The sequence below is a fragment of the Bos grunniens genome, chromosome 8 (assembly GCF_055505025.1).
Source record: "Bos grunniens cultivar Pamir isolate PY7600 chromosome 8, Bosgru_T2T1.0, whole genome shotgun sequence".
Taxonomy (NCBI): domain Eukaryota; kingdom Metazoa; phylum Chordata; class Mammalia; order Artiodactyla; family Bovidae; genus Bos; species Bos grunniens.
Genome location: NC_141172.1, coordinates 79558495 through 79564439, shown reverse-complemented (window position 1 = coordinate 79564439; position 5945 = coordinate 79558495). Strand labels below are relative to the sequence as shown.

Here is a 5945-nt window from a genome sequence, read left to right as displayed (position 1 = left end):
ACTAGCTATGAGACATTGGACAGTTTCTTAACCTCTCAGAAACCATTTCCTCAGTTAATTCTTCCCTCTGAATGCGGTTGTGAGGGTTGAATGAGGTGTTGCATGAATTCACTACACATTTCTGCTTCCCCCACGGTGCAAAGGGATATTATTCAAAATGTTCCTCATGTTTGAGTGGAAGGGCATGACCAGGGAATTCAATGTATCTTACTAATTCTTTTTACAAACTGGCAGGGTACAGAAAAGACTATCTTTGGTGAACCTTGCAAATTTATACAGATGGTAGGATCTTTTCTCTCCCACTCTGAATTCCTCTCTGGCAAACTGAGCGTTTTAGAAATACAGTTTTATGATGATGCTCTTCAAGTCATTTCATACTCTTAGGCTTAGAAATTCAATCTTTTGGAAATTACCATCACCTTCAAGAACTAGTGTGGCAATGTAGGCAGAACCCTGAAATGCATGCTGGTTAGCCAAGGTGGGGTCCTTCCTCACAAATGAGACAGCTCAAAATCTTCTACCTCTGCGCAAAGAGAGAAATCTTCAAGAATATCATACTATTGGTACCTCCTTCCTCTGGCCCTTTGAGAGTATTACAAATAGAGGGTTTCTGCAAAGGTCTGGGTGGTAATCTCAGTTACTGGGGTCTGAATCATGGAGATGCTACATAGCTGTCTGTGGTAGATTTCACAGGGCACAAAGTCTTTGCAGCTCCTCCCATTAAGAGGTAGAATCTGTTTCCCTATCTTTTCATCATGGACGGGCCTTGTGACCTGCTTTGACTGATAGAATGTTGTTAAAATGCATGAAATCTGGAACCCCAGCCTAAAGAGAGCTTGTAGCTTGTGCTCTTGCCATCTTGGGCTACCTTGAGGCTGCCACATAAGGAAGCCACTCTTGGAGGATGAGAGGCCATAGGGAAGAGAACCCAGGTACTCAGGCCAAGGATCAGCATCACCTACTAGTCATGTGAGTGACTGGAGTCTAGTCCAGCTGACCCTTCAAATGAATATAGCTGAGTGGCCCTATGGAAAATCAGCAGAGGAACTGCCTTGTCAACTACAGTATCTTGAAAAATAGTAATTCATTGCTGTTTTAAAACACTAAGTTTGGGGGTGTTTTGTTACACAGAACAGGTTAACAGAAACAATATTTGAAAGAAGGAATCCATAGGATTCCATAGGAATTGAAGTCCTCTGCCTCAGTCTCCATGTATTAAGAATAAAAGCAAAGAAGGTCTCAAGCAAAAGTAGATTAGGTCTCCACCACAGGAGGGGACCAGAGTCAGGAATGAAGCCTGCCCCTAACTAATATGACTACCCTGGCTTCATACCATAAATGCTCAGTCTCACGTCTTCCAAGTTCCACAGATGTTTCTCCAGAAAGGTCCTGTTGAAATGCACCTGTGTCAACAGGATAAGAGGGGAACATACTAATTTATTAAAGGTAATTTTTACCTTAGTTAAAATAGTTTTTTATTTAAGTAATAGGTTTTTGAGCACTGGGTTAACAAAGGATACAAAGATTATAATAACAACAGCAACAAGAATAACATCCTAACAACAATGGAAATATGCAGTCTATGAGATACATAAATTATTTAGAATGATTCTGTTAGAACAAACAAACATGATGTTTATTCCTTTTCCTTGTTTATGCGATCATTTATTTATATCAGTATGGACACATGGATATTTATCTTATAGTATTTGTTTGTTTTGTTACTTATGCTTTTATAGCTCTGGCCATTATGAGCTCTTATAGTTGGCCCCTGTGTTCCTTTGACAGACCCCTATTATTATGCTGTTTCGTTTTGTCTCGGTTGAGTGCCTCCTTACTTTCTGTCATTACACGATGCCCCAGGCTAATCTATATTTTCCACACCAGTTCTAGAATCAACCATTTATCCAAGGAGTCCTGCTTCTTTTTATTGGAGAATGGTGTTAGAAACTGAGATCCAGGCATTAGGCATTAGTGTATGTTGCTACTGGGGTCATATTTACTTTTTATTTTAAAAAACCCTAACTATGTAGTATGCTTTGAGATATTAGCTAGTAATAATAGTAGATATGTATAACACAAAAATAAATAAATATATATTGGGAATGCATGTCCCACTTTTTTTTAACCCATGCATAATGAAAAAAAAAATGTTCAGTGACCACCACTGTAGAACATTGCCATTAAAGAGATTTAACTCTAACAAATCCTAGTCTGTACAATTCTCCAGTGATTTAATGTTCTGAAGAGACACTCTATTGTTCCAGAGCTGGGTGTCCACTTCGCAGCCAAGGGTGGTAAGACATAGCTTCCTCGAGCACCCCTCTGGGTCAGGAGGGGTCCCAAGAAGGAGCTGGTGCTGTGAACTGGGCAGCTTCTCCAGGAGATGCTCACTGCAGAGGGACAGGAGGGCAGTGTGGTCAGAGGTAAAAGGGCACATGGGAGGAGCTAAGCTAACTCTCACCTGCAGGGGAGAGACACAGATTCCTCCCAGGCCACCATCACCTCGGCAGCCATCTCCTGGTTACATGATGCCTTTCACCAGGAACATAGGGGAGAGCCTGGGGACTGCCCAGTGCCCCTATGCCTATGAGAACAAGAAAGAATCTGTACACACCCAATGCCCTCTCTCTCCTGGGAAGAGTAACTTGTCCATTTAAACACAGGAACGCAGAACGTGGCAGAAAATTTGGGATGACTGGTGGGGATGAGTCTGACCACTCATCACCCTCATCCCCAGATGTCTTGAGGGGCCTCATGCATCATCTTGTTTCTACTAAGCAGTCAGTCGGAGAAAGAGAAATGCTGGGTCTCCATTTCTCCCCCTTTAAAAAAAAAAAAAAAAAAAAACACACTGAAAAAACAAAGTGCCTTACTCTAGTGGAGAACATTCCCGAAAACCCAGTTACTTCAACTGGCTGCAAATATGGCAAACTATAGTTGCTGACTAATGCAGGAGTTTGACCTTAGTTTTCAAGGTCAAACTATAAGCTCGCTGGGATGTTGGCAATGCTTTTGGCAGAGGCCATGCTAGCTAATGGACTGGGTGGGAGAGATCCAGGAGATTTTGTTCTGGGTAGGACAGGATTGGGTTACCCTAAAGAGCAGCCTTTTGCCTGGAAGCAGGCCTAGACTTTTTCAACTTTCTTATTAGAGGGAAGGAACAATATTACTTATTGCCTCTGGGAAACAGAGGGTCCTGTGATCTGAGATATCACCTCAGGTCTACCAAGAAGGGTTCAGGATACTTACCCATCACAGGGGGAGCTGGGACCTGCCTTCCCCCATTCCTGTCACTTCCACTGGCCTTACTGAGAAACCTTCAGGTCTGCAAGGCTCACTTCTTAGCAGCTGGAATACCAACAGAATCAGATGCCCTGAGGCAGCTGCCTCCGCCCCCAGTCTCTCAGGCCCTTCTCTCATGCTGTCCTCACAAAACACTCACTCCCCACAGCCTGGTCAGGGAAACAAATGCATTTCTGTCTGTGAATCCACAAGACTTCAGTTTGGGGTTAAAAGCATAGAAAATCATAGTATCAGTTATCAGTGTTGTAGCTCTAATGTTACCCTCGTCAAATCGCTGCTGATTAAAACCAGCTCTGTTAATAAACCACAGGCTTTATTTCCCCTCAAATGTCTATAATCACTTTCTGCAACCCCTATTAAAAGGCAAAACCCAAAGGAAAACACAGCTTTGGAGCCCGAGTGCCACTTAGTCCCTAGGGAAGAAGTGAACAAGAAAGAAACAACTATTTTTTTTCTCACCTTGCCCCCACTTAATGGAGTCAAAATTTTATCATAACTGAAGAAAGAAATCAGTAAGAAGCAGGCAGGCTTTACCAGGGGTCCACAACGTTCGATCAACTGAGAACAGCACTCCTCCGCCTCGTGAAACAAATGCCTTTGCCAGCCATTCCCTGCGTCTGACTCACATCCTTATTACCTCCTTCTCTTCTTGCTTTCCCCTTAAGGGACTGATTTTTTCCTCCCATCTAAGCCAAAAAGAATTTCTCTGGATTAAGGGGACTGATGAAAGCATTTTTAATATTTGAGCTCAGGTTTGCAAGCTCCATAAAAACCGACGTTTCCCCTGCTTTGTCTTCCCCACCCCAGCTTCCTTGTCAATAGTTTTTCTCCCTCATTTGCTCTACAGAAACCAGTCAAGGACCTTCTCCAGATGAGGTTTTGGGGCCCCTGGCCCCTTCCCCTGCAGGACTGCCTGCTCCCAGCAGCCTCCACTCTGAAAGGCCCCAGATGCAGGATGCAACATCTTTCAAAAATGTTTCAGAATGTGGGGGTAGGGGCCCTGGGGGTGGAGTGAGTAGTACTTATAATATGACATCTTTCATGTTGATGACATTTGCCTTTCAAGTAAAGACTGGTTTGACAACGTGCTGAGCAGCTTGGAGGGGAACAAGTTTCAAGCCTGGAGGGAAAAGTTTTGACAATCCATTCCAAGGAAAACTGGAATCTTCCCCACCCACCCCGCCTTTGACTAATAAGAGGTGGAAAGGAGGAAAGCAAACTCTTCCCAGAGCAGCAGGATAATGGTCTTTGTTCTTTGTTCTTCCCACATGTACATCTCTGTTACAAAGTTACCTTTCCTTGCTCCTCAAATTCATGGAGGCTTAGTTGGACTATAAAGAAAGCTAAGCACTGAAGAATTGATGCTTTTGAACTGTGATGTTAGAGAAGACTCTTGAGAGTCCCTTGGACAGCAAAGAGATCCAACCAGTCCATCTTAAAGGAAATCAATCCTGAATATTCATTGGAGGGACTGATGCTGAAGCTGAAACTCCAACATTTTGGCCACCTGATGCAAACAACTGACTCAGTTGAAAAGACCCTGATGCTGGGAAAGATTGAAAGCAGGAGGAGAAGGGGACAACAGAGGATGAGATGGTTGGATGGTATTACCAACTTCAGTGTACATGAGTTTGAGTAGGCTCCAAGAGTTGGTGATGGATAGAGAGGTCTGGCATGCTGCAGTCCATGGGGTCGCAAAGTGTTAGACCCAACTGAGCGACTGAACTTAACTGAACTGAACTGGCCAAATTTACCTTAAATTCCTGGAAACTTGAAAGTATTTTGTGTAAATAGGCCTTTGCTGGAGTAACCTCACCAGAAACAGTATGTGTGCTAAGTTGCTTCTGTCATGTCTATCTCTGGGACGCTATGGACTATAGTCCACCAGGCTCCTCTGTCCATGGGATTCTCCAGGCAGGAACACTGGAGTGGGTTTCCATGCCCTGCTCCTGGGGATCCTCCCAACCCAGGAATCCAATCCCCATCTCTTCTGTCTCCTGCATCAACAGGTGGGTTCTTTACCACTAGCACCACCTGGTAAGCCCCTATCCAGTTAAATGAAGTGTTTCTTAGGAGGCAAGGGACCTAGTTTTTCTTTTTTTTAAGTTGCACTGATTGGGCCACCCTGGGACTGTTCTGAGCTTGGGGCCTGAAATCTGATTGCTCTACTGGGCAGCTACACCATACCACCCAACTGCTTGGCCTTATTTTTGTACCAAAAGTTTCCCTGGCTTCCAGGCAGAGCATCATTTTGAAACAGTAAAAACCATCTGCCATCAAATGCCTTGCTCTGACATTTTCCATCCCTTTTCGTATCCAATCTCATCACCATTCCCAGGATAATTGTTTTCAGATGATGGCAATGTACCAAAAGACACACTAAATGACAGATTGGTGTGTGTGTGCGTGTGTATTTTATGATTGGCTCTATACCATTCTTTTAACAGTGCATGATAAATGTCGTCTCAAGGTACAACACCCTAAAGTGATTGGCTGACACACAAACAACAGTACAATGAATCATGCAAGAAAATTGTCCATCTAATGGAGAAGAGATGAACCCTTTTGTCTAGATGAGTAGATTTTAAAATGTGAGTATCCTATTTTTCCCCAGTGGGTGTGCTCTAGCAATTTTAGTA

The 5945-nt window shown here is 43.5% G+C and overlaps 1 long non-coding RNA gene across 1 annotated transcript; it reads right to left on the bottom strand.

Annotated features, from left to right (window-relative positions):
* Positions 1–1450: 1450 nt before the first annotated feature.
* Positions 1451–3976, bottom strand: LOC147367530 (uncharacterized). The gene is made up of 3 exons (XR_015169207.1): positions 3766–3976; positions 2618–2825; positions 1451–2393 (listed from the first exon to the last, which is right to left on the bottom strand). It is a non-coding gene; the product is annotated as an uncharacterized LOC147367530 (long non-coding RNA).
* Positions 3977–5945: the final 1969 nt, after the last annotated feature.